Source organism: Otolemur garnettii, unplaced genomic scaffold, assembly GCF_000181295.1.
Source record: "Otolemur garnettii isolate 467f Iridium unplaced genomic scaffold, OtoGar3 scaffold00012, whole genome shotgun sequence".
NCBI classification, from domain to species: Eukaryota; Metazoa; Chordata; class Mammalia; order Primates; family Galagidae; genus Otolemur; species Otolemur garnettii.
Window position 1 is genome coordinate 11,359,638 of NW_003852407.1, and position 11,119 is coordinate 11,370,756.

The following is an 11,119-nucleotide window of genomic DNA, read 5'->3' on the forward strand; positions in this document are numbered from 1 at the left end:
CACACAGAAGCTATTGTGGATCCAGACACACAGAAGCTATTGTGGATCCAGACACACAGAAGCTATTGTGGATCCAGACACACAGAAGCTATTGTTTCAGAAAACAAGGAGCATTTCTCAGCACCTGAGGAAGGTGATTCTCCCACGTTATGTAGGGGACACACGAATGTACCCAGTCCTCATAGACATCTCTGCTTTGGGGATAATTGTCATCCTATTTGTTATTTTCAATGTTTTACTTGCTAGTTGCCCTTGTTTGATTTCTTTTGTTTTATGGTCTCAGTTACTGTTACTTGTATGTTTAAACTGGATTTCAATAATTATTTGGAATTTTTATCCCTAACTATTGTTTTGGATTTTTGTCCCTGAACAGTATTATTCCACTGTGAAACTTTGGTAGACCAGTCTTCCTAAGATAACTGAATCTTAGTTGATTGAAGATCCCACTAGGATTCAGGATTAGTGCTTATAAAATCAATTAACGTCCTGACAGAACTAGAGAAAGTGTCTGAGTTGGATCAGCTGTGTGGTCATACCAGAACATTATTTTCTTTATTGTTTTACTTCTGTATTTCTTTCTCTCTCTCTCTCTCTCTCTCTCTTTTTTAGAGACAGAGTCTCACTTTATGGCCCTCAGTAGAGTGCTGTGGCATCTCAGCTCACAGTAACCTCCAACTCCTGGGCTTAGGTGATTCTCTTGCCTCCGCCTCCGGAGTAGCTGGGACTATAGGCACCCACCACAACGCCTGGCTATTTTTTGTTGTAATTTGGCTGGGGCTGGGTTGGAACCCACCACCCTCGGTATACGGGGCTGGCACTCTACCCACTGAGCCATAGGCATGGCCTTCTGTATTTCTTTTCTTTTGTCAACTTTTCATCTATGGATGTTTTGTGAAGAAATAATACCAAGCAGAATATGGTAGTCATTGTGGCCATTTGATTATGTTGGCTGAGTTCTTGTTGATTGGCTGGCTGTGTGTGTTTCATGAGCCTTCCACGCATTGCCTGCCCTCTTACATATCGTTATTCTACTTTGTTAGTTCTGTGTCAGCTGTAGGACTCCATGTTCTTGAAGGAATGACAAGCGAGGGCAGAATTTAGCACAACATTGACACTGAATGGATTTGTACAACATTCTAGATTAGCAATAAATTTTTATGAATTGAATGAGTGATATTGTAGAGAAATCCATATATAAATCTCAATCTTTGCTTACTACTTTCCTATGAATTAGTATAAGGATAATAAGTAGAACCAATACTTGTATTTAGGGGAATTCAGGTCTATATGTGTGTGTGTGTGTGTGTGTGTGTGTGTGTGTGTGAAAATACTAAACTAATCTAGAAACTATTTTGATTATGTACAGTGGAATATATACCTGAGTAGTTAATGAATGTGAAAGATAGAAGAGGTCAGTTTATGTTGTTTTAAAGAAAATCATTATGAGAGTAGAATAAAACACATGATCCAGGAAACTAAAATATGTAAAACTCGTATTTCTTCTCCCTCCCACTTTATTTCATCTCTCATAATATCCTGTATTTATTCATATTATCAGTTTCATATTTTCAAAGATATCTTATTGTACTCCTATTACATGCAGATATCTGGGCTTATAAATAGGTTGCAAATTATGTTCCTTCCTTTCAGACTAACCCACAAGGAATGAGTGCTGCTGTTATTGTGGGTTATTATTCCTGCACAAGAGATGACAGGAGAGGCAGAAACTATTTGGAGCTCAGTCTGAATTGCAGTTTTAAGCACATCTGATGTAGTGCATGTCTGGAGGTGGCATTTCTAACCTTTTTATCAACTGGGTTCCATGGATCAGAATAAATGATAACAATAGCTCACTGCCTTCTGCTGGACAGATTCGCTACTTGAAAAACAATCAGGGCCCTATTAAGAGAAGCCACACCGCCCTAATGGGGAGCGGATCACAGGCCAGGTCTCTCTGCGCTTGTCTCTCTCTGTGTGAGGGGACATGACCTTGCCTGTCGTTTTCTCTGGGATCAGTTGAATGATAGACTTCTTTTCTTCCTCTGAATTGTTACAGCAAGAGGAGAGGAAGGATTGCAGATTTTTTTTTCCTTTTTCTTCAGAAAAGAGATATGGCCCATTTTAACATCCCCATTATCTTTATGTCTGTCTACAAAAGTTCTATTTGAAAAGGACCTATGGTTTCACAGTGATGATCAGCCCTCTCCTATTCCAGTCTCCCAGTGTAGGTAGACCTGGGGCTCCATTTTCATACTTGGAAGGGTAATCATTTGCTAATAGCCCCTCAAACCCTCCTTTCACTGACCCACCCCTCAGATTTTGCTCTGGTCTTTCCTTTCATGAATGATACCCTCTCCTTCCTTTTATGTCCATACATTGTAGTTCTCCTTCAAGACATAATTCAAATTCGGCATTCCCTCTGAAGCAATCCTTACCCATTCTGACTCACAATACTATCTCCTTCTTTTGAACTAACTATATATTATTCTCAATATCCAGTGTAGACACAGAAACTTATTATGTCATGTTCATTTATTTATGGTGCAGGACGCAAGACCTGATCTTGTTATTTTTTTTGTATCTTCTCCCCTTTATTCACTATCCCCCCTTTCATCTCCCTTATAATTGCCCAATTTTATGTGTTTTCACCTATAACCTTAGGAATGTATGTGTACATATCCATTAAACTTTTAGAGTGTTATTTTTATTTCATGACTATATGAATTCTTTTTAACATTATATAAATGGTATTGTGAAATATTTCTTATTTTCTTTCTGGCATAGTACTCTGCATTAAATCATGAGGAAAAAGTAGATGATTGATAGAGTAGCACATAGCAGAAAGGAGACAAGTAGATAGATAGTAAATGGAAAATTCTAGAAAAAAATATCACAGAATCATTTTAAAAGCTCCAGTAGACTCAATGTGGGAGAATAAAGCAATCAAGCCAAACATCTTGTTTACTGCATAGCACTCATTTTAAACTTCAAAGAAACAAAGAACAAACAACAAATGGATAATCCTTGGCCAAGGAAGGTAAGTATATCCTGAAAAGTTGCATGACTCCACAAAGATTGAATGAGTTTTTCTGAGATTTTTGCTCCCACTCCCAGTGTTACATAAAGACAATCACAGAACTATCTCAGAGAGAACTCTTCTAACCTGGGTTTTTGGACAAGTTGAAGTATGTCTGCCTATACTCACGATATAGCTGTAAATATACACATTAAACTCTTCCTTTATCACCAACTGTAATAAGCTTTAAGATGTTCAGAAACAAGTCTACTTCAAATACATACATTATTTTTACACAGAGGAAAGGTAGTGGTGCATTGTAACTTTGCTGAATCCTAAGCACTGTTGCCTTTGTGGGCTTCTTCCAAAACAAAAGAACAAAACAATAGCAGGGACAATAACAAAATGCCAACTGGCTGACAATGTATATTATATTTAATGACTCTGTTGGCGTAATGATGAATATAAGAACCCAGGCTGGCCTCGTTATTAAATACTCACTATTGTTATGGACATTTTTCTCCTGATTTTAAAGTAAATTAAAAGATTTTCCTGGTGCTTAAAGTTTCCATGTGCTTTAGACACTGTACCAACCATGACCAATGAACAAGCCAGCCCTGAGTGAGGGGAAGAAGATGAATTAATTGTTACTCTAATGATGTCGACAATTCACAATAACACTTTACAGTTTGTAAAACATTTAGGCATTATCTCAATGGTTATTTATAGTAACTGTATGGACTATGTAATAATGGCATTACTTTTAGAACTGTTGACACTGAAGTTCTGCCCTTTGTGCTATAGAAGTCAGTGACAGCCTAAGATTACAAGGACTCATGTCTTAGCTCCCAAATGTCTAATGTCTTTTCTCTCCATTAGAGGATCAGAGTTAACTTCTGTTTTGTGCTTAGCCATCTCATCTTATTACAATTTATAAGTTAATACTCTCTTTTAACATGAAACGTAGGCTTTTTCTCTATATATATACTTCGTCAGACATATAAATATACAGATTTATCAAATAAACGTATCATATTGAATAAATGAAGACAAGTATAAAGAGTATTCTTCAGGAGCCTAGCTTTTTTTTCTTAACAACTGGCATCACCACCTTCTTCATCCTTCCCCACTCAGAAAAAAAAATGAGAGCAAAAACTCTAAATTTACTTAGAAGAATTTATTTTTGAAAAGTTGTTTATATCTTGGAGCTTGAGATAGTTATGGGATTGGCTTGTTGATATATTATGTCTCGGGACAAAATTCATTTCTGTAAAATATCTGAACTCTACAAGCTTTGTTCCTGAGTGAAATGCAGATAACATGAGTTTAAACATTTTTAAGAGTATTTATAAAAGTAAAACTCTTCCTGCTGTTCGAAGGTTGTTCCTTTGTCTTTGTGGGGCAAACCACATGTAAGAGAGACTCTGGCCTCTGTAATACACAGCACCGTTCATCTGTCAAGCTCTTTCATTTGAAAATAATGAGCAGCCAAGAGTTTGTAAAACTAGATCTATTAAGAATATTTATGCGGGAGAACTATCACTAAACACCTCCATTCACTCATGTAATGAGATTGGCATCACGATAAAATTCTTGTCTTGTAAGATAATGATCTTACGGCTTTTTCTGGCTCTTAAACCAAAGATAATTGGGTTAATCTCTGCAGGAAGTCCATCTGTTTCCAGTAAACCATTTTAATTGTGGATGACTTTATTTCAGAAACGTGGAAAAGGTCTTGCCATTCGCTCCCTGATCCTGGGAAATTACAAGAATGGATGTCAAAATTCAAAATGTAGATGCCCAGAAAATACAACTGTCATCATGGAATTGCCTGTCTGCAAACAGTGTGACACTGGCTATATTTTGCATTTTAGGTGCTTTTCACTAAGTATTTAAATATTAGGTTTTTGGCATTAATACCTGTGCAGTATTCCCGAGACAAGGTCAGAGAAAGGCATTAGTGTTGAGCAAGCAACACAAGGTTGTGCATAGGCAAACTTATAAAACTAAGAACATAAGGTTTTGTCTGCAGACCTTCCATATACAGTGCTGTGCACGTACCATTTGGCCACTGACAACAACATATTGTGCTATGTCCTAATTGTCTCATGTATGAGAATTCAATTTGTCCAACTCCATTTTGTGAGCTCTTTGAAGATAAACATTAGGTAAATGCTTTCTCCCTTACAGACCACAATTGGTAGGCATATATTTATGTGCTTACTATATTTTGAAATATCTTATTCATTTTTGAGTTAGAAAATAATTTTTTAAGAGCATTAATTTTACATGGCAAATTAGAGAGAATTGCTAAATACATTTGCTTATTATTCTTTCCATAAAACAGTGATCAATGGATCTTCACTTTCTGCATTTCAGACTCTGGATCTTATCTGGTAGATTCAACTCCCAGCTCTGCTTCTTACTAGTGTAAACAATCTGACAGCATTGTAACAATGACCAGAAGAGCTCATTGCATGTGGCCCATACTGTGTGTGTATTAGCCTTTGCTGTAGTCACTGTTATCACTTGCCAATTATGACTTTGGGGAGAACTATGTCTTGTAGACTTCTGTCTGGAGACAAGATGAGGATGACTCTCCTTCTCTTAGTCTGTGTCAGTGGGAGGAAGTCAGATCAAGAAGTTCAACTAGACTCTTGCTCTCTATCACTAGCCATTTCCTTTTCCAGGAAGCAGCCTCTGCTCAGTAAACCAGTTGTACACCTTATTATTTTGTTTGATATATACATTTTTTGAGTTAGAAGTTCATTGTTCTCTATTCCTCATTTTATATTTTGGAAAGTAAAACCTAGTAAAGGTGATCTGCTTGCTGTCATACAAGAGCTAGGGCTATCAAAGAAAGAAGATAACAGAAGCATGAGATGCACTCTTTGGCTTGGTCCATTCATATGTATTCACTGAGCATCTGCTGCATAGCAGGAACTATCCTGCAAGTAAAACCAGAGACATCTTTGCCATTCCAGGCCAGGAATAGGCTGGGAGAAGAAACAGCCCGGACTCACAATCATACCAGTAAAGATACAAATACAGCTCTGAACAGGCATGCCAAGGAGAATTATTTGGTGCTGCAAGGTGGATCACAGAAGAGTTTAACCTAGAATGGGCACCCAGGAGAGGCTTCTTTGAGAGGGAGAGCAATGATGGATCTGGGAATTCATCTGGTTACTGTGCAGGGCAGGGCTTTTGTAATGTTCCAGGGACAGAGAGCATCATGTTGGAAGGTTTGTGATGGAAGGGAGTAGAGCTGTTTGAGAGACTAGAAGCAAAGGTAGAGCCTGGAGTGCAGACTGGAGAGTACAGGCTGGAGTGGACCTAAAAGAGTATGGCTGTGCAAAGCCCAGACCATCCAGGGCTTGAGGCCATGAAAAGAAAAAGTGCAAGAAGACCACGGAGTGAGTGTGTAGGTTTGGTAATTAATCGACCAACCAATAATTTTATTTATCTATTTATTAAGATATACATAGAACTGATTGACCATTTTCACTATTATAAGTATATGACCCAGTGGTATTAGTACCTTCATAGTGTTATACAACCATCACAACTATACATTTCTAGAATTTTTCTTGTCATTCCAAATAGAAACTCTGTACTTATCAAATAAGTCCTCTCTATTCCTCCTTTCTCCATCCTTAAAAACCTTTTTGTTAATTCCTTTGGAAGGCTATAATAAAATGTCATAATCTGGGTAACTTACAAACAGAAATTTATTTCACACAAGTGTGGAGGAGTAAAGGCTCAAAGTATATTTGGTGTTTGGTGAGGGCCTGCCTTCTGGCTCATTGATCTTCCTGTTGTGTCCACCTATAGTGAAAGTGACAAAAATCCTCTTTCAGGGCTTATCTATGACAGCAATAAGTCCATTCATGAGGCCTCCATACCTATCACCTCCAAAAAGCCTTACCTAATACCATGGAGTTAGGATTTTAACAGATAGATTTGGTGGCAACACAAACATTCACACAATACACCTCCATTCTCACATCTCTATGAATTTGCTTGTTCTAGGTACTTCATATAAATGTGATCATTCCATATTTGTTTTCTTGTGACTGGTTTATTTCACTTAGCATAGTGTTCTTAAGGCTCATTTATACTGTCAAATAAGTGTCTCCATTAAGTGAAGAAATAGAGTCAAACTTACATCTCTAATTTCCTTCCAGAGGCAGGATAGGGAAAATAGGATATGGGTCTAGGGAAACCATCTAGGAGGCTTTTGTGATGTTACTAATAAGAAACAATGCAGTCTGGATGAGGATGCAGCAATGGAGGCAGAAAAAAATCAGTAGATTCAGCAGATATTTAAAAAGAAACTATTTATTTCTTGCCATCAATGAACCTACTATCAGGGGTGTCCAAATCATGGCCTGCAGGACAGATGCAAATTATTTGAGAAGGACTGTTTTGCTTATCTGCGGTGTCGGATATTTTGAATTATGGATTGGGTCTTTTTAAAATTTCTCATCAGGTTTAATTAGTGTTTGTGTATTTAATGTGTAGCCCAAGACAACTCTTCTTCTTTCAATGTGTAGTAGACAAGAAAAAAGGTTGGATACCCACAAAGGACACAAAACATATTTAAAGCATACAAAGGGTAACACATTATATTATTGAAGGCTATGTACAGAGTGAACAGATACTAGTTTAATGGAATTGTGATTGATGGATGGATGGATAAATAAAGCACAGGTCAGATGAGAATATCAACATAAAGTATGTGACAATGAGAGAACAAGATGAGACAACAAGATCAAGTGCTAAACCCTGGGATTCGGACAAGGCCCATTATAGCTATAGAAGTTCTGATAAGGAAAAATGAATGAGAAAGGGAATAATTAAGGAACTACAGGAAGAGCAGGACTGAACTTTGGTCCAGAGGCAGGGTTTGCATGGAGGAAAAGAAAGAGCAGATCCAAGAAAGACAAAGTCACAGTGTCAAGAAAATGCCAAATTAGTCCATAGACACAATAAAAATCCAGAAATGGAAGAGCACTTTCTCAAGGAAAGAGAGGCAGTGTTTCCTCATATATTTAGACAATAATAAATAATGCAAGAGCAGGAACTCAATTTGGTGAAAGACAACCCTGCTTTCAACTTATCCCCAGAATATCCTAAAACATTTGACTTAAATACATTTTCACCCTGAAATGACTCCATGGGGATCAATGTAAATCTTTTAATTTGGTACAGCATCCCCCAGGTCAAAATGATTTTCTCTTTTCTAAGTAAGTTTACAGTACTTTAAAGTCTAGAACAAAAAACCAGAAAATAAATATCTTCTGTAACATGCTGGAAAACTTAGGCCTGACAGTCAAAGAACTGAATCCACTTCATACTGCCAGGAAAATTGCATTAGTATCTGGAGCAACTAATATCAGTAGGTGAAGGAGATAAGTAATGAGGCAGAAAAAGAACAAGAAGACAGCTAGATTTACAAAGCAATCCATGGTGAGGCAAGATATTGATTTGAAATTACAGTTGATTATACTGGTAGGGGGCAAAGAAGGCAGCATTTTCTCAGATGTTGCGAACAAGTGACATTTCAAAGTACTTTTCATGTGTTTGAACTCAGACCTCTCATTGGGCCCTGTGTCGGCACAAAGAGAGGAGAGGAGGTAATTGCATGAGGTCAGCTCTCTTTGTTTAAGGAAAAAAAAATCCTGGTTAGAATCTCCTTTTGGAATTTGAACATCAATGGATGGAAATATATTATCATAAAACCACAACACTTTCCTTGGGCTTTATCTACAAATTTCCCAATGACTTTCTTTAGCTTCCTTATCAGTCAATCCACCATTTGGTCAGTTAGAAATTACTTCCCAGGTGTATGCTGGAGTGAACAAAGCAGCAGACCAGGTGTATTACTAAGGCTACCTCCAGAGTACTAAGCACAGAACACAGCATTATAAGTCACATGAGTCACAAGAAAACAAATGCTAGATAATTTTAAAAGTAACTACAGACTAATGAGATCAGAGTTGTTATAGACCCTGAGCGGGGTCTTGAAAAATGAATAACATTTTATCAGACATGAGGAGAAAATATGCTTTCAAGAGGGACTAGCTTGGGAGCAAAGAAAGAGAATCTACATTTCCGAGGGACAGTGAAATTGAAGGTTTATTGGAAGCACACAGTTCTTTCAGGGACGTCTTAGTTGGAAGGGCAAAAATGAGGCTCTTTCAAGTATTGCCAATCAGTCTACCCAAGAAAGAATGACAAAAACACAGTGTGGCTTTGTCATGTAGGTAAATGGGGCCCCAACAATCTTTGAGATTTAATAAAAGATGGCATTTTAGTAAGTCTGAGTAATGAGAAAGGGTAGGTTGGAAGAAAAGCTACTTATGCAGTGGGTTGGATATGAAAGGGTAACAACCCGGCTTCTGATGAACTTAGCCAACTTAGAGGAGGGAGCAAAGAGCTGAAGTCTCAGGAACATGGCCAACCTTCCCTCCCCTGGCTGGACTCAGGCTCTGTCCTCAGACTAGATGGGCTCATTACCCTGTCACAGACCTGCTCAGGAGTTCAGAATTCCCAAGTAAGAGCTTGAGAGGTCAAGGGTAGGATGTGGTCTACTAGGGAAGCAAAGCCTTTGGTGTGGCATGCTGGAATGGCACCTCCAAAGTGTGCAATGCTGAGGCACAGAGACAATAAAATGCAAAAAGGGCACAGGTGTGATTGTCAGTCCTAGGATGAGTGAGTGGTGGCAGAAGAGGGTAGAAATGCGGTTATATGAGGGTGACAGTCATTTGTGTCAATGGATGCTGGTTGCTGAAGGTTGCTTCAACATAAGGACACCTGACTTCTCAGCAGCTCCAATCTATGAAAGTCTCTTTTTCATTTCAGCAATACTCAATGAAGGATGTTGATTCTATAGAGATATATACTGGTGGGTTTAGTTAATGAAATTCTTTCCTGGGAGGTAACTCTTGTGGTCAGAGGGGTTAGCATTCAAGAAGACTAAGATTATTCCAAGTTTGGCTGTAATTTAAAACCACCTTAAAGACTTTTTCAAAGATGGGAGGTTCTCCTCAAACCAATTAAGTCAAAGTCTTCAGGGGTGGCACAGCAACATTATATTTTGTCCTTTTAATTGTACAGGTGATTCAAAGGGGTTTACAAAGAGCCTAGTTCATACTTGTTGTATTATGAATTACATCAGAATTACCTTGGCACTTGTCAAAAAGGAAGATTCCTCAGCGTCTCTGGAGGTGGGCTAACTAATGTGCATTTCTGAAAAGCAGTGCACTTTGGAAACTGCACTTTGGAACTACTAGCTGAGAATTCCTGTGAACACTTTCTGTTGATGGATCCTAAGTAAGCTCTGGAAGGGGCTCCTTAAAATGAGATGTTACCGGAGTACTGACTGTGAGACTCTGAAATAGCAAAGACAGCATTAAGACTCTTTGCTGAAAAACTCTAATGATGTCCTTGGGTCTCGAGTTTACATCCTGAGTAGGGGCTACTTATTTTAGCTAAGAAAGAGTTTTCTGTAAAGCCGTCATATATTGTGAATAAATGATGACTAAAACTCTTGAATTCATGAAGATATGTGTGAATCTAATCCAGAGGAATTGTATCTGCCAGCATAATCACTTACAGACGTTTATAGAGCACCTCCGACCAGTAGGTACTGAGAAAGGCCCTGGAGATAGCATGTGTGTTAGAACAATCATGTCCCAAGGGATATTAGAGTCACATTAGGAGGAAATGTAAAAATAGAGTATTTCTAATCTCATGCTTTAACATTTCAGATATGGAAACAAAGTTTTTCATTCATCTTTTTTTTTTCTTTTTTTGCCTGCTGTGTACATCCCAAGAATTAAAAAGTAAAAGGCAAATGACTGCCTTTTCTTTATCCAATCTTATTTTCTTTGCTTGCACTTTTTGGCATGCTTCAATCACCTTCCCTTCCCCACATGGTTAGTAAACAAAATCCTACATTCATGAAGCCACTTAATGATCAAATATTTTATATTTACTGCCCACTGGAATCTAAATCATTATCATTATCATTAACCAACTGCTCTGAAGCATGAACCAGTCCAGTGCATACATTGCAAAGGGAAAATGGTTGCCAGTCAT